Source organism: Mercenaria mercenaria, unplaced genomic scaffold (assembly GCF_021730395.1).
Source record: "Mercenaria mercenaria strain notata unplaced genomic scaffold, MADL_Memer_1 contig_1132, whole genome shotgun sequence".
Taxonomy (NCBI): domain Eukaryota; kingdom Metazoa; phylum Mollusca; class Bivalvia; order Venerida; family Veneridae; genus Mercenaria; species Mercenaria mercenaria.
Window position 1 is genome coordinate 17,796 of NW_026459109.1, and position 23,399 is coordinate 41,194.

The 23,399-nt window shown below is 34.2% G+C and overlaps 1 long non-coding RNA gene across 4 annotated transcripts in view; it reads right to left on the bottom strand.

Annotated features, from left to right (window-relative positions):
• Window positions 1–11,858: 11,858 nt before the first annotated feature.
• LOC123543853 (uncharacterized) overlaps window positions 11,859–23,399 on the bottom strand; it is a 36,377-nt gene continuing 24,836 nt past the window's right edge. For 2 of the 4 annotated variants that reach the window (XR_008368801.1, XR_008368803.1), the window contains exons 9-10: window positions 22,007–22,140; window positions 11,859–12,013 (exon numbers count right to left, since the gene is read on the bottom strand). This is a non-coding gene — a long non-coding RNA (uncharacterized LOC123543853). Of the gene's footprint in view, window positions 12,014–15,009; window positions 15,160–22,006; window positions 22,141–23,399 lie in introns of those variants that run through there. The other 2 variants (XR_008368804.1, XR_008368802.1) reach the window with 2 other exon arrangements.

The window sequence follows — 23,399 nt, forward strand, 5'->3', positions numbered from 1 at the left end:
ACAAAGTCTACCCACTGTATTACATATTTACGTCAAACAAAGTCTATCCACTGTATTACATATTTACGTCAAACAAAGTCTATCCACTGTATTACATATTTACGTCAAACAAAGTATATCCACTGTCTTACATTACATATTTATGTCAAACAAAGTATATCCGCTGTATTACATATTTACGTCAAACAAAGTCTATCCAGTGTATTACATATTTATGTCAAACAAAGTATATCCACTGTATTACATATTTACGTCAAACAAAGTCTATCCACTGTATTACATATTTACGTCAAACAAAGTATATCCACTGTCTTACATTACATATTTATGTCAAACAAAGTATATCCGCTGTATTACATATTTACGTCAAACAAAGTCTATCCAGTGTATTACATATTTATGTCAAACAAAGTATATCCACTGTATTACATATTTACGTCAAACAAAGTCTATCCGCTGTATTACATATTTACGTCAAACAAAGTCTATCCGCTGTATTACATATTTACGTCAAACAAAGTATATCCACTGTATTACATATTTACGTCAAACAAAGTATATCCACTGTATTACATTACATATTTATGTCAAACAAAGTCTATCCACTGTATTACATATTTACGTCAAACAAAGTCTATCCGCTGTATTACATATTTACGTCAAACAAAGTATATCCGCTGTATTACATATTTACGTCAAACAAAATATATCCGCTGTATTACATATTTACGTCAAACAAAGTATATCCATTGTATTACATATTTACGTCAAACAAAGTATATCCACTGTATTACATATTTACGTCAAACAAAGTATATCCACTGTATTACATTACATATTTACGTCAAACAAAGTCTATCCACTGTATTACATATTTACGTCAAACAAAGTCTATCCGCTGTATTACATATTTACGTCAAACAAAGTATATCCACTGTATTACATATTTACGTCAAACAAAGTCTATCCGCTGTATTACATATTTACGTCAAACAAAGTATATCCACTGTATTACATTACATATTTATGTCAAACAAAGTCTATCCACTGTATTACATATTTACGTCAAACAAAGTCTATCCGCTGTATTACATATTTACGTCAAACAAAGTATATCCGCTGTATTACATATTTACGTCAAACAAAATATATCCGCTGTATTACATATTTACGTCAAACAAAGTATATCCATTGTATTACATATTTACGTCAAACAAAGTATATCCACTGTATTACATATTTACGTCAAACAAAGTATATCCGCTGTATTACATATTTACGTCAAACAAAGTATATCCACTGTATTACATATTTACGTCAAACAAAGTATATCCACTGTATTACATATTTACGTCAAACAAAGTATATCCACTGTATTACATTTTTACGTCAAACAAAGTATATCCATTGTGTTACATATTTACGTCAAACAAAGTATATCCACTGTGTTACATTACATATTTACGTCAAACAAAGTCTATCCACTGTATTACATATTTACGTCAAACAAAGTATATCCATTGTATTACATATTTACGTCAAACAAAGTATATCCATTGTATTACATATTTACGTCAAACAAAGTATATCCATTGTATTGCATATTTACGTCAAACAAAGTCTATCCACTGTATTACATATTTACGTCAAACAAAGTATATCCACTGTATTACATATTTACGTCAAACAAAGTCTATCCACTGTATTACATATTTACGTCAAACAAGGTCTATCCACTGTATTACATATTTACGTCAAACAAAGTATATCCACTGTATTACATATTTACGTCAAACAAAGTCTATCCACTGTATTACATATTTACGTCAAACAAGGTCTATCCATTGTATTACATATTTACGTCAAACAAAGTCTATCCATTGTATTACATATTTACGTCAAACAAAGTATAATTATCCATTGTTTTACATATTTACGTCAAACAAAGTATATCCGCTGTATTACATATTTACGTCAAACAAAGTATATCCACTGTATTACATATTTACGTCAAACAAAGTATATCCACTGTATTACATTACATATTTACGTCAAACAAAGTCTATCCACTGTATTACATATTTACGTCAAACAAAGTATATCCACTGTATTACATTACATATTTACGTCAAACAAAGTCTATCCACTGTATTACATATTTACGTCAAACAAAGTATATCCATTGTATTACATATTTACGTCAAACAAAGTCTATCCATTGTATTACATATTTACGTCAAACAAAGTATATCCACTGTATTACAGATTTACGTCAAACAAAGTATATCCACTGTATTACATTACATATTTACGTCAAACAAAGTCTATCCACTGTATTACATATTTACGTCAAACAAAGTCTATCCATTGTATTACATATTTACGTCAAACAAAGTATATCCACTGTATTACATATTTACGTCAAACAAAGTATATCCACTGTATTACATTACATATTTACGTCAAACAAAGTCTATCCACTGTATTACATATTTACGTCAAACAAAGTCTATCCGCTGTATTACATATTTACGTCAAACAAAGTATATCCACTGTATTACATATTTACGTCAAACAAAGTCTATCCGTTGTATTACATATTTACGTCAAACAAAGTCTATCCACTGTATTACATATTTACGTCAAACAAAGTCTATCCACTGTATTACATATTTACGTCAAACAAAGTATATCCATCATGTTCTATAAGCTAAATCTAGCATTTAAATTTTGTCGAACATCCAAACCCATTGTCTGGGCTGTAACTCTGCTATCCTTAAAGGAATTTTGAAATAACGTAAGTGTTCAACATAATGAGATGACATGTCATGCACAAGTACCAGACCCCTAGTTCCAAGATCAAGGCTACACATAGAGGTCAAAGGTTAACAGGTTCGTTTCTGTAAGGTCAATAACTCTGCCATCCGTGAAGGGATTTTGAAATAAAATGGCATAAATGTTTACCATAATGAGATGTGTCGTGCGCATAACCTAGACCCTTAGCTCAAAGATCTTTCAGGTCAAGGTCACAAAATGATTCATACATTAACTATTCTGGCATATTTTGCACAGACAACTGTAGCATTCTTTGGGGGCATTTGCCACTAATAATGACAGCTATTGTTTCATTATCATATAAGAAGCTGTAGAAAAAAAATACACTTATCATGTTATCCAAATTCGTATCAGTTTAATCTGACAGTTTTTTAGTAACATAATCATAAAAATTGGTTAAAAAACAACAAACAGCATTCTTCGGGGGCATTTTGTCATGTAGAAATCGTGTCAATGTTTAATGTGCGTGATTTTTTCTAATAAACTTGTAATGGTACTGGGTTGGAAAGAGTAGTAAGTATCTATTTGATTTAGAGTATTATTTATATAATGGCGCACACGAGACAATAACGTTGCTTTTGCAATTGCTTGATAAAATATTGATTATTGCATGGTGAAATATAAAAAGCTACGGATTTTAAAACATAATATTAAAGCACATTAGGTTCATGTATTTAGTTTTCTGGCTTCCCTAAGTTATATAGTTTATAATCTGTCGAATTTTCAAGGGACAAACATCTAACAGTAACATTTTATGCAAAATCCTTTTTATTCAGGTAAAATTCCTTTCCATCTAATTTTTGAAACTAATAGGTAAGAAAAATAAGTTTATTATTTGTCATACATAAGGGTAAAATGAGGTTATTTCAACTCAAATGTATGCATCCGAGTGTTGGACAAGGCAAAATCGTCCACATGAAAATTATTATGAAGATAAGATTTGCTCAAATGTGTCAAACACATATTTTAATCTGATTTTCTTACTGTACAATAGTTAGACACATGTAAATGGCTCAGCATACCTACTTTGTTAAGTTGTATTAGCAAATACACACGTGGGGCAGGATTTTCAATTATTTTATATCACCTTAAAATTAATATGTCCAGTATGGCACGTGCAAGTTGTCTTATTTAGAAAATGCTTTTAATCTAATTTCGATGTTTTAGTGTCATCAGATATTGGTAAGTAACTTTGTATGCTAATCAAAATCAAAGTACTGATAGTACAGTACTGATGGAAGTTGATTTATGTAAAGAATCCATTCCAAAAATAGCACAAGCACTTTGATTATTAGAAAACCAAATATACTTAGGACCTGATTCGGCTAACCATATCGTCAATATGATATTGCGCTTTGGTGATATATACAGTTATTTAAACCCCGAAGTAAAGTAAAAAGATGTGAATTTAAGGCATGCAGCCGATAGTTATTCATTGGTTAATTACTGCGCCATTCGTATATATATATAGTCAAAGTATGATGGACAATTTTTACTGGGCATGAGAACATGTAAGTTTATGATCAAATTCATGGCGGCCTCAAATATTGCGTTAGAGAAGGCCAAATTTTTCGGTCTGTAACGATAATGACTTTAGAGGTGGTAAATTATTCTGCGTTGGACTATATTGTACAGTGGGTAGATATAAAATAGTTGCGAGACAGTCGATTTCTGATTAAATTCTGCGCGGTTACATACAGAAGCAAACATGGAATTATAGTTGCATTTTATATCCGTGTGTTTAATGTATGACTACTGCAGTGGAAAGAAGTAACCATGCAAGCAAAAATACACACAGATAACGACTTTAACTTTATTCCGCTGGTTATTATCTCATGTTACCAGGCCACATACCACTACACAAATTTTGTATTAATATGCAAATTGTTTATTTAAAAATATAATAATTAAATGTTTCCAAGTCAGTTACAATTACTTTTTTCACTATTGTATGTTCTTACAAATTACTGTCACTAATGTTCAGTCTAAAGATTTAAAATACACTTTATGAAATGAATCTGGGATTCAATGTTTTGAATAGATATACATGAATGTATATAACAAATGATATGTACAATATTTCAGAGTCACTAACACATGTAAAGAATAATGGAAATTAAATGAGTTCTTAGTTATTTTATGTCTAATTGCTAACTAAAATAGTCACATGTAATGCTCCATTTATCATCTTGTACTCGTTATACAAATTTAGTGGTGTCTGACCTTCTGGCTAATAATTAAAATCTTAAAATGTATGTTTTATGACTAGTACTTCGAAATATTCTTAGTATACAACCTCGGCATATTTCAGTTTTGTAAATGCACTATAGTAACTGTTATTTGTGGCTGTGACATAAAATAACGTACCTAATTAACACGATTAACGTACATGTTGATTTTCGTGACCTCAAATTTACCATATCTATATCCTCCTACCAGCAGTGGACAGCCTTATTGATCTTGATATAAAATATTTTTTCAATCAAAACTTTTACACTAGGGTGAAAAAAATCGAATGAAGAGGATTAAATTGCAGATATTACAAGCCTTTAATAATATTTTTGACATAAAGGTGACCTTTGACCTTGAAACTGACCCTGACATTGAATATTTTTGATATGTATGGATATGATTCTCAAGTGATGTTGGATTATACACACATTAAAAAAAATTGTTTACAATATTTATACAAATAAATAACCAGTTACAATATGTATAGTTGACTGCTTTCCTCATATTTGGCGGCCATCTTGGACGCCATCTTGAATTTCTGGATTATCCGACCATTTTGATTGAAATGAAATTTTGTTTTGTATTCTGCAGACCCTGACAAACATTTTGGTATATAAATGTTACTGTTTACAGACGTAGACCAGTTTACCCCCAAAATAAGCATGATATGCTGGTTCAGACTAGTCTCACTCACATCAACTGTTGATATATGTTGATAACAATCAAATACCTTGATTGTTTGTTCCTTATATTTCTCAATTCAGGGTTATTTAAGAAAAAAAATGTTGCATTGCATTTGATACGCAATTCCAAAACTGGGCATAGCTTTGACAATAATACAAGATGCACCTTTCACCATGTTTTATCAATCACAATAGCTTGTCTGATGTTTCAGTTCAATATATGCATTGTCTTTGGAGAGAGCAATTTATATGCAACCCTTCAACCCAAAAAGGGGAATAATTTTGTTAAAATTTATTAAAGAGTTATAGAACTTTTCTAAGTTAAAACGGAGCATATATCAGGAAATACTGCACTTAGAGTTAAACAATTTGTCACACTAATTAGCAAGTATAACATGCTTCAATTGATTGATTGATTTATTGTGTTGTGTTTAACTTCGCACCGACACAACCATATGTTATAGGGCGACTTTCCAGCTTTGAAGAAGAACCCAGGTGCCCCTCTGTGGATTATTTCATCACAGCAGGTATATGTGTAGAACCATTGACATTCCATAAGCCAACTGGATGACTTCCTCACGCATATAAAGAATTCAGAGTCCCCAGTGAGGCTCGAACCCACATCCATGAGTGGCAAATGATTTGAGATGTTTCAATTCAACAGAAGATATATGACTTAATGACAAAATTACCAGTACAGATATAGACACAAAACTTTCTTATTCTTTGAATAGTTGAGCTGAAATTCAGCTTTATAATTTTGTACCCTGGACACTATGTTATATTGCAGTATGAAAATATTAACAGTTTATATAGATGAAATAAAAGTTGATTCACTGCCTTATATTTAACCTGACTAAATAATCTATTATAAGAGTTAGTCTCAGTTACACTACACCATATAGCGTTAACGGATGTTTAACGTATAACAAAATTTCCAATCCGTTCGTTCCATTCGCATGCGTTTCTTTTCCGTTTTTCATGCGGCAGCTGCACTCCTTGTTCTGCGAAATTCGTTCAATCCAGTGGAAGGTTTTGAGCATGTTCAAAATTTAGAACGTACACCACCGGACAAAGTTGTCCGTTAGATGTACGGTAGCAATGCGCTGATATGTGTTTTGTTCATTACTCGTGCGTTCCATATTCTGATCTTGACCGGTTCGCATCCGTTCTTGTCAGGTTCACATTCGTTCTTGTCCGGTGGACCTGATTCATGGCTGGACTACTACCGAATGATGCAACGGATGTAACCTATGTTCAACGGACGGTAACTGACAAGAACGTTTTGTCAGTTTCTCATGTGTTGCGCTTTTGTTTTACACGGTACAAGTCTGTTATTAGTACGGTGATATCCGTTAATTGAACATTGTTCGTCCTGTATATATGCGTAAATCTTGTGGTCATTGTGTGTTTTATGCGCCCAATACACAGATTGCAAGAGCATCGAGCAGCAGTGGGGAATGCCTTTCGTCACCGAATAACTTTCTGTCACAATTTTCATATACATTTGGCGTCCGTTAACGCTATATGGTGTAGTGTGACTTACACATAAGGAGTTAATGTCAATCTACTCCACATTGCCATTTCTGTGCAGTGCAGGACATGCATACTAATAACATACACTACAAATCAGACTGTCATTGTGTAACATAGATTCCACTTTAATATTAAGTTTAGATGTTTCTTCAAGATATATTAATGATTTTGAGTTTTTATTTGGTTACAAATATGAAACAGTTTCCAGAGATATGGCTTTATTTTCAGTGTGGAATTGTCAATCAAATTCTCTGTGGCATGCTTGCATTAATCAACAGTCACTTTAGGTGACACTGAACCTTTTCAAGATCATTAAACTTTGATTCCAAAGATTTCATTCCATATTCTATGAAATTCTCCAGATATCACTATAATTATACACAGCAGTTAACCAACAATAAGATAAGATACATGTGTTCCTAATAATTTTCTGAAAGCCATGGTCATACAGTCATTTCAGTTTCATCATTATAGCAGTTACTGTAATGGCTGTGTTAAATGTCATTGAACACTTACTGATGTAAAAGTTGCATTATACTGTACTGTTTGTAATCTAAAAACTCATAACAATATATGAGTAAATTTATGAATACTTAAAAAGTACATAGATTTTCCTAAAAAACCTATGTTTTTCTTATCCAGAGCAGTAATCACCAGAAGCTCTGATATATGCATTTATTCACTATTCACTGTTACTGGAGACATAGAAAATGTGGTTAAGAAATTTCAAAAGACACCTGACAAGGTTTAAGTTAACTGTGAAATGACAAAAAGATGAGCAATCAATCTAAATTCCAGGCCAAGATGAACTTATTCGTATATTCTTGTGATTCAATCATATACTATGAAAATGCTACAGTACAACTGTATACTGTGATTCACATTAAACAAGAACTGTACAAACAGTCATAACCTGTACGAAAAAAGGACCTGTTTTACAGCTGTAAAACGTCTGTAAAAGACCTGTATTTTGAAATTACAACTGTAAAAGACCTGTAAGTGGAAAAATGATCAGAAATACAGTTGAAATTTTCAGGTGTAAAATATGAAGGTCTCAATTTACAGCTGTAAAAAATTTACTGTTGAAAGTTACAGCTGTAAAATGGTCATGTCTCAAAATTACAGCTGTAACATTTTTGGAGGGAAACATGAGTATTGTCAGCCATCTTTAATGCATTTTGGCGGGATATAACTGAAATTCACACAGACATCACATCTTGTAAAATTTTGGAATTTAAAACGGTATAGAGTAAGTACAGATGTTTAATTGTCTATTGTAGTTGTAAAAGGACATGTATAAGTACATACAGTAACAATTTACTCTATACTTGAAGCCGATAAGTTTAAATGAAATAATTACAAGATTATATAAACAAGATCTGCATATGTTCTACTTTGTATCCTACTCTTGAATTTTGCAGTTGCTATACTGTAATCATACCACATACACTTTACGTACTAGATCATTTATTTTGCCATTTTCATAGTAATTGCTACCTTATCTAGAGAATTGCAATTCATCCTAAAACGTTTTGCACCTCTACTTTCGTCCCTTAAAATAATGCTCTCTTTTTCAACACCTATAATATTTCTACAGTAACATTTTTCATTTTTACAGCTGTAACTTTTTTTACAGGTGTAGCTCATATTTCGAACTGTTTTACAGTCGTTTGACAGCTGTAAATTGAAATCTACAGCTGTAAAATCAACGTTGTTATATAAAATCTACAGGTGTAAATTTGGAATAAGCACGACTGTTATTTTGAACAAAAATACAGGTCTTTTACAGTTGTAAAATTTCGTACAGGAACTTGCCGATCGGTCACACATGAGTTAAACCGGAATCCACCTAAAAACCGGAATACACTTTCCATAACTGGAATACACCTGTATCTTTTTAATTAGAGGTATTTCGGAAGGTTTTTTTTATAATTCAATCATACATATCATAAATAATTAACATATGAAAGTAAAATAAAATACGTCCACTCAAAACGATAACCGTGCAGGAAATTATCATAACTGAAATACACCCGTATTTTATGAATAATGGTACTTTTGTAGAGTTTATTGCAGAACTCATTTGTATATAATATAAATAATTAATTAACAAAAGGAAAATAAAATATGATGATTTGTCAGTTTCCGCATATTAGTTGTGTGCTAAATTACACGATTGTTCTTAGTATTCATATATTACTATGTAGTTAAGTACTTTCTGTGTTGTGTGGTAGCAGCACATAAAACACATGACATGCTGCTGAAATAAGAATAAGGTCATTGTATTTGGCAGGCATCGTGGGATCAGATTCTCCCTTAGCTGTTGCAACAGAGTATACTGCTTGGATCAGGGGTAGTTCCATTTGTACACCTGACCCAAGAGGCAAGATTTACAACACGTTAGTCAGAACTAGTGCAGTTGTACATATATAAATACTTTTTGAGTTCAAATAAGTATATTTCACTAATGTATACTTTTCCCTGTCCTCATTTAGATCAAAAATCTTGAGACAAAATGTTTGAAATAAAACAAAAAATCAGACAATTTCATCTGAAGAACTTTAAATGCATTCTGTCACTTAGCACTTTTTCACAGTAAACAATACTTGGTTAACAGCCACATGTTTACTGTGAAAAGTACCAAGTGAAAAAAAAGGAGAATAAAAATCAACTGTTTGTCAAAAAAAATAATAATCCTTTATACCAGATACTGATAATGATATCATACTTAAAGAAAAAGCAACTAAATGGCACAATTATTGAAAAATATTTGTCACTTGGTACATATACTGAGTGCAAACTTGATATAGTTCGGTGCGAAAAAGCGCCAAGTGACGTAAGTCACTTAGCACTGTGTCGCATTCAAATGGTATATCATTTTCACTTAGCACTTTTTGACCATTTTGTTATAAATTCATTTAATGACTTGCTATAATCTTGATATTTTTACAGGACATGGGCAAGGTCATAAACACTTGATATATGAAAAAAAGTGATTTTTTCAAAAAATGTCACTTAGCACTGTGTCGCATTCACCCCTCGATATGCACTGTATTGGTTTACTGTATTTTCATCTTTAAATAAGAAAAGAAATTTATTAAAATAAAATGAAATATTTTGTCATATTAAAGGGAGGTATTAATAAACAAGTGAAGGGAATTAATTAAAATAAAAGGAAATTTTTTGTCATATTAAAGGGAGGTAATTAATAAACAAGTGAAATACATGGCGTTTATATTGTACTAAACAGTCTATCAATACAAATTATCTTACTTTCATTTTTAAATTACTGGGAAAACTGATATAAATACATAGGTGTTGTACTTTATCATAAAAAGGGAAGTATTTTCTTGTACAAACAGAAAAAAAGAAATTAACTGGGGTGCCTGTGACCTCGAATTTGTATATGACACCATGTCTTGTAATGGTGAATATTTATACCAACACCACTGCATCAAAAAGTTACAGAGCAGACAAAAATTACCAAAAATCCAAATAGGTGATATTGACCTTGCATTAAATGTCCGAGTCTTCTTCATGCAACAAAATAATTTGTTTTTGTGACTGTTTAAGTCAAGTTAACATCTAACTGTGACCTTGACCGTTGAAACAGGGGTCTGGTCTTGCACATGACACATTGCCTCTTAATGAGGAATATTTGTGCTAAGTGATTTTAAAATTCCTTGACAAATGGCAGAGCAATGGACAGGACAAGAAGCAAGACCATGTTAACCTTTGACCTCTATATGTGAACTTGACCTTGGAGCTAGAGGTCTGGATCTTGCATATGATATATCAACGACATGATAGGGAAAATTTGTGCCAAATAACTTTAAAATTCTTTTATAAATGGCAGAGCTATGGACTGGACAAGAAAAGGACCAAGTTAACCTTTGACCTCTATCTGTGACATTGACCTTTGAGCTAGGGATGTTGGTCTACAGAGTGACACATCAACTTATTAAAGGGAACATTTAAATTTGAAAATCCCTTATGGATGACTGGACTAGAAACATGCAATGAGAACACTGAACCTCTAAGTGTGACCTTGTCCTTGGTACTTGAGGTCTGAGTCTTGCACATGACTCATTGCCCCATTACGGTCAAAAAAATTTTGCCAATCAATTTAAAAATACCTAGAAGAAGGGCAGTTATGGATCGGACATGAATCAGACACTATTTACCTCTTGTTAATCTTAAAAGCTACATGTACATGTAGATGTTTGGTTATCCATATAATTCATAAAACAGGATCAATCACACGGCACTTCAAAGCATTATTCATGTGAAAAACAATTATCAAAACTTCAACCCGAAAATTTATTTAACTGAGGGCTGACTGAGGAAAGACTGGTATGAAATTTATGGTCTTAGTTTCATATGATGTATGTGTTATGAGGAATTACTATTTTCAGTGAATTAAGCCATCAAGTAATAACACAGACGAAGTAGAAGTTCAGGAAACTTTCAGCATTTAAACTGGACATGAAAGCCGGTGCCAGAGAGACAAGAATAACTCTCTGTATACTTTGTACAGTCAAACCTATAGTATTGATTCATTTACATTTTTTTTTTCAGCTGGGACATACCATATTCTTACATATTCTGTACCCTTTTCCTGTAACTATTCCTTCAACTCCAAACATGTGAGACACAAATCTGTGCAACAAATGTAAACTTCTTGTTGCGTTTATGGAAAACTGCAGAGCCCTACCTCATATATTTCTCTACAAAAGAAGAATATTTCCTCACATGATGTACATAAAAGATAATTCCTTTTTAATGCAAAGAATATATTAAGACATATCTCAGTGTTATATCAGAATTGTGCATTGTAGCAACTGTTTCCATTGTGTGATGTGATGTTGTGTTAAAACATTGAATGTTCAAAAAGTTGCTTTCAGAGTTTTCAATTTTGTTCTGTCTGTGACTGATAGCAGAGCTGGACTAAGTGAAACAAGTGATGAAAGACTTAGTGATAATAAAGAAATCCCTGGTGTTAAGGTGAAATTGCACAAAACCAGACAGCCATTATGACTAAGTTAAACAAGTGATGAAAGACTTAGTGATAATAAAGAAATCCCTGCTGTTAAGGTGAAATTACACAAAACCAGACAGCCATTATGACCAAGTGAAACAAGTGATGAAAGACTTAGTGATAATAAAGAAATCCCTGGTGTTAAGGTGAAATTACACAAAACCAGACAGCCATTATGACCAAGTGAAACAAGTGATGAAAGACTTAGTGATAGTAAAGAAATCCCTGCTGTTAAGGTGAAATTACACAAAACCAGACATACATTATGACCAAGTGATGAAAGACTTAGTGATAATAAAGAAATCCCTGCTGTTAAGGTGAAATTACACAAAACCAGACAGCCATTATGACCAAGTGAAACAAGTGATGAAAGACTTAGTGATAATAAAGAAATCCCTGCTGTTAAGGTGAAATTACACAAAACCAGACAGACATTATGACCAAGTGAAACAAGTGATGAAAGACTTAGTGATAATAAAGAAATCCCTGCTGTTAAGGGGAAATTACACAAAACCAGACAGACATTATAACTAAGTGAAACAAGTGATGAAAGACTTAGTGATAATAAAGAAATCCCTGGTGTTAAGGGGAAATTACACAAAACCAGACAGACATTATGGCTAAGTGAAACAAGTGATGAAAGACTTAGTGATAATAAAGAAATCCCTGCTGTTAAGGTGAAATTACACAAAACCAGACAGCCATTATGACTAAGTGAAACAAGTGATGAAAGACTTAGTGATAATAAAGAAATCCCTGGTGATAAGGTGAAATTACACAAAACCAGACAGCCATTATGACTAAGTGAAACAAGTGATGAAAGACTTAGTGATAATAAAGAAATCCCTGCTGTTAGGAGGAAATTTACACAAAACCAGACAGCCATAATGTCCATTTACACTGACTTAGTGATAATAAAGAAATCCCTGGTGTTAAGGGGAAATTTACACAAAACCAGACAGCCATTATAACCATTTACACTAAACAAGTTCTCAAACTGCGTATCACAGCGGAGCTTTCTGGCAAAAAACAGCCCCGATCTATACAAAAAATGAATTTAATGTACATCACTGCCTGCTGAATGTTCCAAAGGCCATACCAAATTGATATGTCGTTCGTCGGAACTACCGCATCAATAATTTCATTCCCGAGAAAAAAAAATAAAAATCACCCGCCCGCACGTACATAAAAATCTCCGAAAAAATTATTTTTTTTCCGATTACGCGGCCCGGAATAATATCGGGAAAACAGGTTTTATCCCTGTTTTAATGCGTCAAAGTGATATTGATCGGATTTCATGCGTCCGTAATACATGTAATCTGATGACCAAAACTCAAAAAGTCAGGAATTATGGTGTTATTCATAATTTATTTTAAATCTGGAATGTCTGTGCTAGTGCCACACATGGCCTTCGATGTGCCGGTAGGTAATGAAGTAGGCGCATTCTAAAGAACGAAGCCTGATTGTAAGACGTGCAAGGGGGATGCAGTTAAAAATATTTGGAAATATTGTTCAGATATAAAGTTTTCAAACCATTTGTTGTCAGTTGTTTAGTTCAGCATGTAAGATCTAGAGCCGAAAGCTGAGGCCGACTACTATCTTAAAAAAATATTTGTTCACAGATCCTGACCGACCTATCACATTGTCTCGCCCTCGGCCAAATCGTTTTGAACGTAACTTCTTTAATTAGTACAGCAGTCAGATATTCTGTCAAAACGCATTTAGTCAATTTAAAAATTGTTTAGCTTTTCAGATAAGTAATGTGGATATGAAAATAATTTCTAACAAAATCTGTCCTTTTGTATCCCCAATTTTGCCTGTTTTTATAATAATTGGCTGTGAATTGACTGAACGAGAGAAACTGAAAAAAAAAGAAAACAGACCTCCCCAACTCTAAATTTCTAGTTCAGTCAAAGCACAACAAACAACACTTTTAAGGGTGGCCATATTGGGATCATTCTTTGTCCATCTTATCATTTTTGCCTGAGATGAATCTCTACCACCAAAACTTAAGCTAGCCTGATCTTTTAAGAAATTATTCCAAAGGGATTCGAACAATGTCGAAGCATCTGTATGCCCAACTCTGTTTGGTCTCACTGGTCAAGTGGTTTATTACTTCCCCAAACCTCTATGGGTTGGAGTTCCACTAGGGGCACAAAGATGTTCATGTGTCAAAGCCATCTGTGTTTCAGAAGAAATGTTATTCCCGATTGTGCCTGTTTTGTCATAAATATTCTTCATTTTGTGCCGTTAAATAGGCACGCCTTCAGATTAATGTAGAAAAATCAAAATTGAAAATAAGACACTGATCCCTTAGTAATTATAATTACAAAAAAAAGTGATTCAGTGAGTTTTGGCAAGAATTTATTTGCAAAATCATTCATGTAGTCTTTAAAACATATAGAAAAGCTATATACTGTGTTACCCACACTGTAAATGTTTGTTTTATGTGTTATTTCTAAAGAAATGTTAACTTCATGTATAATCATAACCGCCTCCTCAAGGGTCCAAGCTGTGAAAAAAAAATAAAAAAAGCCCGCTCGCTCCATGTTAAATCTACCCGCCTCTGAAAAAATCAAAATTGAGAAAAAAAAAATAAAATAAAAATTTCGCTCGCTCGCTCCTATTTTTTTTTGAAAATTTTCCGAAGAACTATTAATCAATTTGGTATGGCCAAACTGGCTAAATTTCTGCAAATACCTTGAAAAATTTCAACTTGAGAATCTACAACTGGTTCTCCTAATTTTTCCGATGACTAATATCAATTGAAGTGACCCTTCTCGTGATCCAGCCAGTATCTTCTGTGTGAGTGGAAAGCCTGCGGCCAAACCACATCTGAAATATAACTCAAGCTAGTCATAATATCTCAGATTCAAACTTATTCAGTTTAAATGATTGCATGTATGTGCAAAATATATTTCAAAGCAATCTGACTGCAAAGAAAGTGTGAAATGTAGAAAAGTGTCCCTCTAAGCAACTTTTCTATGAACATTTACATCACAATCACCTTTCCCCATACTGAAACTGTCATAATGTAATATAAAACCTAAAAATCAAGTCTTAGTATGTAAAATGTGTCATAACAAACACTTTGATTAACAGAAGTATCAATTACAATGTCTGTTCAAATTGCTTTACTGACTTCCAGATCTGAAGCAATGTTAACTGTTTTCAGGTAAAATTTAGTACAGTAAGCTGCATTCCAAGTGAGAATTATTAGGTCAGATTGTAGCTAAATATTGGCTGCAATCTGACCTAATAATTCTCACTTGGAATACAGCTTACTGTACCAATTATTAGGAACAAAATCCTGTCCAGTTTCAAAGTAACAGATTACTAATGTAATCTCACTACCACACATGCTTCAGAATGTAGTCATTATGGTGAAACTGGCTGAAATAATGTTATTCCACTACAATTCTAATTTCTACCTTTCTTTCAATTGCCGTTGCAATTTAAACAAAGTTTATTAAATTTTACAGTATCATGGAAAGTACCTGATTTTTATTAACAAGAGGGCCAGAATGGCCCTATATCGCTCAACTGTTATCATTACACTTAAGGACAAGAAGGTCAAACAAGATAAATATTCTGACCAATTTTCATGAAGATCCATCGAAAAATATGGCCTCTAGAGAGGTCAAAACGTCTTTCTATGTTGAAACCTAGTGATCTAGTTTTTGACTGCAGTTGACCCGGTTTCAAACTTGAACTAGATATCACCAAGATGAACATTCAGACCAACTTTCATAAAGATCCCATGAAAACTATGGCCTCTACAGAGGTCACAAGATTTTTCTATTATTTGACCTACTGACCTAGTTTTTGACCACACATGACCCAGTTTCAAACTTGACCTACATATCATCATGATGAACATTCTGACCAATTTTCAATTTTCATGCAGATCCCATGAAAAATATGGCCTCTACAGAGGTCACAAGGTTTTTCAATTATTTGACCTACTGACCTAGCTTTTGAGCGCAGTTGACCCAGTTTCAAACTTGACCTAGATATCATCAAGATGAACATTCAGACCAACTTCCATACAGATCCCATGAAAAATATAACCTCTAGAGAGGTCACAAGGATTTTCCATTACTTGACCTACTGACCTTGTTTTTGACTGCAGTTGACCCAGTTTCAAACCTGACCTAGATATCATCAAGCTGAACATTCTGATCAATTTTCATGCAGATCCAATGAAAAATACTGCCTCTACAGAGGTTACAAGGTTTTTCTATTATCTGACCTAGTTTTGGACAGGACGTGACCCAGTTTCGAACTTGACCTAGATATCATCAAGATACACATTCTGACCAATTTTCATGAAGATCCCATGAAAAATATGACCTCCAGAGAGGTCACAAGGATTTTCTATTATTTGACCTGCTGACCTAGTTTTTGATGCAGTTGACCCAGTTTCAAACTTGACCTAGATATCATCAAGATGAACATTCTGATCAATTTTCATGCAGATCCAATGACAAGAGATCACAGAGTGATCTTGGCGCCCACCAATGTGCCATTTTTGAGTGTTCCAAATTTCAAGACTTATTGACTAGCTCAAGGTCAAATTTCATTTCCGTACACAGCACTGTGCATGTGGTCCAAATTCAAAAGCTGTAGCTTGAGAAATGTGAAAGTAGGTCACTAGATCAATTTCAATGACAAAGTTCTTTGTACACAAAACTATGCATGTGCGTCAAGTTTGAAGGCTGTAGCTAGAGAAATTCGAAAGTAGGTCACTAGGTCAAGCTTAAGGTAAAAGTTTAATTTGGTACACAAAACTATGCAAGTGGTCTAAATCTGAAGGCTGTAGCTTGAGAAAAGTGTAAGTATGTCACTAGGTCAAAATCAAGGTCAAATCTCACTTCAGAACATAATTCTATGCATGTGGTCCAAAATTGAAGCCTGTACCTTCAAAAATGTGAAAGTAGGTCACTAGGTCAATGTCAAGGTCAAAGTTTGTTTTGGTACACAATCCTATGCATGTGGTCTAAAATTTGAAGCCTATAGCTACAGAAATGTGAAAGTAGGTCACTAGGTCAATCTTAAGGTCAAACTTTGTTTCGGTACACAAAACTATGCAAGTGGTCCAAATTTGAAGACTGTAGCTTGAGAAATGTGAAAGTAGGTCCCTAGGTCAAAATCAAGGTCAAATTTTATTTCAGAATACAGAATTACGCATGTGGTGCAAATTTGAAGCTTGTACCTTCAAAAATGTGAAAGTAGGTCACTAGGTCAATGTAAAGGTCAGTCTGCTTCGGTACATAAAATCATGCATGTGGTCCAAATTTGAAAGCTGTAGCTTGAGAAATGTGAAAGTAGGTCACTGGGTCAAAATCAAGGTCAAATTTCATTTCGGAACACAAAACTATGCATGTGGTCCAAATTTGAAGCCTGTACCTTCAAAAATGTGAAAGTAGGTCACTAGGTCAATGTCAAAGTTTTTTCGATACACAAAACTATGCATGTGGTCAAAATTTGAAGGCTGTAGCTTGAGAAATGTGAAAGTAGGTCACTAGGTCAAAATCAATGTCAAATTTCATTTTGAAACACGCAACTATGCATATGGTCCAAATTTGACGCCTGTACCTTCAAAAATGTTAAAGTAGGTCACTAGGTCAAAATCAAGGTCAAAGTTTTTTCCGGTGCACAAAACAATGCATGTGGTCCAAATTTCTATAGCTACATAAATGTGAAAGTAGGTCACTAGGTCAAAATCAAGGTCAACTCATGTCAAGGTTCATCTTGCCACTCAAAAATATACATGTGGTCCAAGTTTGAATATAGTAGTTATTGACAAGAAGATTTTAAAAGCTTTTCCCTATATAAGTCTATATGAACCATGTGACCCCTGGGCCTAGGCCATATTTGACCCTAGAGAGATAATTTGAACAAACTTGGTAGAGAACCACTAGGTGATGCTACATTACAAATATCAAAGCCCTAGGCTTTGTGGTTTGGACAAGAAGATTTTCAAAGTTTTTCCCTATATAAGTCTATGTAAACCATATGTTTGTTTGTTTGTTTGATTTGGGTTTAAAGCCGTTTTTCAACAGTATTTCAGTCATGTAACGGCGGGCAGTTAACCTAACCAGTGTTCCTGGATTCTGTACCAGTACAAACCTGTTCTCCGCAAGTAACTGCCAACTTCCCCACATGAATCAGAGGTGGAGGACTAATGATATCAGACAAAATGTCGTTTATCAAATAGTCACGGAGAACATACGCCCCGCCCGAGGATCGAACTCGCGACCCCGAGATCCGTAGACCAACGCTCTTACCTATTGAGCTAAGCGGGTGGGCTGTAAACCATATATGACCCTAGGGGTATAGTTTGAATAATCTTAGTTGAAGACCACTAGATGATGTCACATACAAAATATCAAAGCCCTATGCCCTGTGGTTTTGGACAAGAGGTTTTTCAAAGTTTTTCCCCATATAAGTCTATATAAACCATGTGACCACCTGGGCCGGGCCATATTTGACCCCAGAGAAATAATTTGAATCCTCTTGGTAGAGGACCACTAGATGATGCTTCATACCAAATATCAAAGCCCTAGGCTCTGTGGTTTGGGACAAGAAGGTTTTTAAAGTTTTTCCCCTGATAAATCTATGTAAATTATAGAAATAAACCAAGGGCCATAACTCAATCATAAATTGTTGAACCAGTCTGATTTTCAAGGGGAAACAACTAGGGTACCAATACATCATTTTGACAAAGTTTGGTCAAAATCCCCCCAGTAGTTTCTGAGGAGATGCGATAACGAGAAATTGTTAATGCACGGAATGCCGGACGGACAGTCGGACCACGGACGCAGAGTGATTTTAATAGCCCACCATCTGATGATGGTGGGCTAAAAAATAGGGCCTCTACAGAGGCACAAGGTTTTCAATTATTTGACCTTCTGACCTAGTTTTCGATTGGACGTGATCCAGTTTCAAATTTGACCTAAGTATCATCAAGATGAACATTCTGACCAATTGTCATGCAGATCCCATGAAAAATATGACCTCTAGAGAGGCAGGGGTGTATAATTCCACTCGCCCGCTCGCATTGGCGAGTTAAAATTGGATAGGACGAGTGGATCTCGCTGTATACTCGACCGATCGGGCGAGTGGTTTTTACGTCGTAGCTTTAATGAAATTCAGAAATTACATCTTGAAAAACCTCAACAAACTTTGAGATAGTTCAGTTGCGCCTTTGATTGACTGGAATTTACCCGCGAATCGTTACGGTAAAGATATCAAAATGTCATGCCGGTAATTTTCCATTCCGAGAGCACGTGCGACCTGTCAAATTTACATCTCCGTTACCTTTGTTTATCAACACGTACACAAAAAACGCGCGTAGTGCATTCATTTTTTAACATTATCGCTTCAGTTTTTCAACATCGCTTGAGAAGTAATACAATTTTAATTCTACTAAGATTTCAATAAAATATCGACGGAAATGTAAGCAAATTTGTATGAAATCGGTCGAATTTTCATATAATCATTTGTTAAATTTCAAACAGCGCGATCTTAATTACTGATTTCTTTCTAAGTGAAAATAAGTGATACATACTATGGGCATAAAATTCGGACTTTTGACCAGAAAGAACAAAAGACAATAAAAAAAATCTTAAATAATGAAAAAGCTGCAGTAATTTATATACATTGAGTAAAACGATTTTTTTGGTAAAAAGGTTTCTGTTAGTGCGGCGGAATAGGGTACGTGACCTCGTGAACGTAAATAGAAATGTGGTTTTAAAATAAAACAAAATGATGTTGTTGCGTTTTTAAATAAGTTTTAAATGAATCTTTGTAGATCTACATGTATTTTTTTTTATAAAATATTCTTCTCAAACGATAATGTAAATTCCTTAAGGACAAATAGGTCACATGGCGCGAAAACTGTAATATGACGTAATGCCATGACAATCTCGTGCAACAATACCGCTTTGATCTCCACTTCAGATGTCATGATACCGACACACTTCTTTTAGCTCTTTGAGAGGATGTTAATTGATGATGAAAACAGGCCAGTTACTTAGTTTATCGACAGAATAATTACCGATGATCGTCAACTTTATTTTCGCTTTCAAGACGGGTAGGTGTATGATGATTATTGTGTCCATATTTTTAGGACACTTTTCAAAATAATTATTTTTCGGGAAATAAGTCTTGAGAAAATGAAAATAACTGATGTTTAATACTTTCCTGACACTTTGGGAAACTACGGTAGGGGTTAGACTGTGATTATTTTTACTATCGATGCAGTTATTATGGAGAGCAACTTGATGGTGGAGATGACAAAATTAGTGAAAGAAAAATGTCTGGTTTGAAAAGGAAATTTAAGAGTAACAAAAATGAATAATAAAAAGGAAACGTAGTGTACGAGCTATGTGTTATGTTTGAAATTTTCTTGTTGTATATAATACTCCTTCCATAAAACATGACAGTATTAAAATATTAGGGCGAGTGACTGTCCACTGAGGGCGAGTAGATTTTACTAGCTACTAGTCCTGCAGGGCGAGTGGTGTGAAAAAGAATTTTACACCCCTGAGAGGTCACAAGGATTTTCTATTATTTGACCTACTGACCTAGTTTTTGACTGCAGTTGACTTGGTTCCAAACTTGACCTAGATATCATCAAGATGAACATTCTGATCAATTTTGATGCAGATCCAATGAAAAATACGGCCTCTACAGAGGTCACAAGGTTTTTCTATTATTTGACCTACTGACCTAGTTTTGGACTGGACGTGACCCAGTTTCGAACTTGACCTAGATATCATCCAGATGAACATTCTGACCAATTTTAATGCAGATCCCATGAAAAATATGACCTCCAGAGAGGTCACAAGGATTTTCTATTATTTGACCTACTGACCTAGTTTTTGATGGCACGTGACCCAGTTTCGAACTTGACCTAGATATCATCAAGGTGAACATTCCGACCAACTTTCATGAAGATCTTGTGAAAAATATGGCCTCTAGAGAGGTCACAAGGATTTTCTATCATTTGACCTACTGACCTAGTTTTTTGACGGCACGTGACCCAGTTTCAAACTTGACCTAGATATCATCAAGGTGAACACTCAGACCAACTTTCATGAAGATCTTGTGAAAAATATGGCCTCTAGAGAGGTCACAAGGATTTTCTATTTTTAGACCTACTGACCTAGTTTTTGACGGCACCCGATCCAGTTTCGAACTTGACCTAGATATTATCAAGGTGAACATTCAGACCAACTTTCATGAAGATCTTGTGAAAAATATGGCCTCTAGAGAGGTCACAAGGTTTTTCTATTTTTAGACCTACTGACCTAGTTTTTGATGGCACCCGACCCATTTTCAAACTTGACCTAGATATCATCAAGGTGAACATTCAGACCAACTTTCATGAAGATCTTGTGAAAAATATGGCCTCTAGAGAGGTCACAAGGTTTTTCTATTTTTAGACCTACTGACCTAGTTTTTGATGGCACGTGACCCAGTTTCGAACTTGACCTAGATATCATCAAGGTGAACACTCTGACCAACTTTCATGCAGATCCCATTAAAAATGTTACCTCTAGAGTGGTCACAAGCAAAAGTTTACGCACAGACGACAGACACTGCGCGATCACAAAAGCTCACCTTGTCACTTTGTGACAGGTGAGCTAAAAATATTTACAAAGGAATTATTTACCTATTCACAACACCAAACAATTGTCTTCAGTCAAATCTGAGAAGTTGTAGACTTATATACACAAAGGCGGTCAATCCCCATCTATGCGACAAATTTCACATTGTTCAAGCGCTCTCATTTCAGGGTTTTGGGTACTGAAAATATAAGAAATCCAACAAAATAAGTAAACATACAATTCAGGACCTCAAATATGATGATTTATGCTCAATGTAGCATTTAAGGAAACCAATATTCAAGTCTAGTGTGTGAAAATCTGCCTGTTTGCCTTCGAAATCTATTGAAATATGCCAATTTCAGGCCTGATCTGTTCAATTTCAAGTCCGTAAACTGATTTTTCTTGCACAGATTATGATTACACATATTTCTCTATTCAGACTGTGTGTACTGTGTAAATTCAAGTATCCAAAAGAGCAATTTAATGTAAACAAGAATAGAAATATTATATATGAGCCGTGCCATTGGAAACCAACATAGTTACATCCGCGCAGTCTGGTCAGGATCCATACTGTTCGCTAATGGTTTCTCTAACTGCAGTAGGCTTTAAAAGTGAACAGCATGGATCCTGACTAGACTGCGCCGATGAGCAGGCTGGTCTGGATCCATCCTGATCGCAAACCCACTATGTTGGTTTTGTCATGGCGCGGCTCATATATAATATCCGACTCTAGGTCAGATTTCCTCGGCCGCAGCTCAAATTTCTAAAAATCCATGGCAGCATTTGTAATACACCATTTTGTTTTCCACAAACGGTTTCAAACATAGAACTTATACAAATGCATTTTATGCATGAAAACCTGCAAAATTAGAAAATTTTCAGAAATATGTATGCTGAAAGTAGGATTTTCACATTTTTCAAGCATGTATAGTTTTTACTCAAACTGAAGCTATTTCAGCAATTATAATAATTAATTCAAGTAATTTCCAGATTTCTATGCCAACCAGTCATTCTCCATCAAAATTACAGCCATGTAGATTGCAAAATAACAAAAATATTGACAATATACTTTCTGAATTTTTCCATTAAATCAGGCCTAAGACCTTGTTACAACTTCCTTATTGTGGACAACCAAGGGCAAGTAACTGTGATCTTGTTCCTATCTGGGCGAAGCCTCTGCACATACCTTGTTTGCATGCTGAACAATGTTAATGTGAAGTTCAAGTAAGATATACGCAATAGTGACAAAGAAAAACAAAATTTGCTGAAAAACTTTAACCACCTCCTGTCATGAGCTTTAATGAAACAGAATTATTTGAAGGAATTTGGTAAACAGCTATACAAGGAACAATGCCTTGAAATTATTTTCAAATCAAGCCAGATGTTTCAAAGCTGAAGATTTTCAAAGTTTTCTATACATCAATACTGGGAAAACTAGCCTACCCCTGCCCCAGCCGA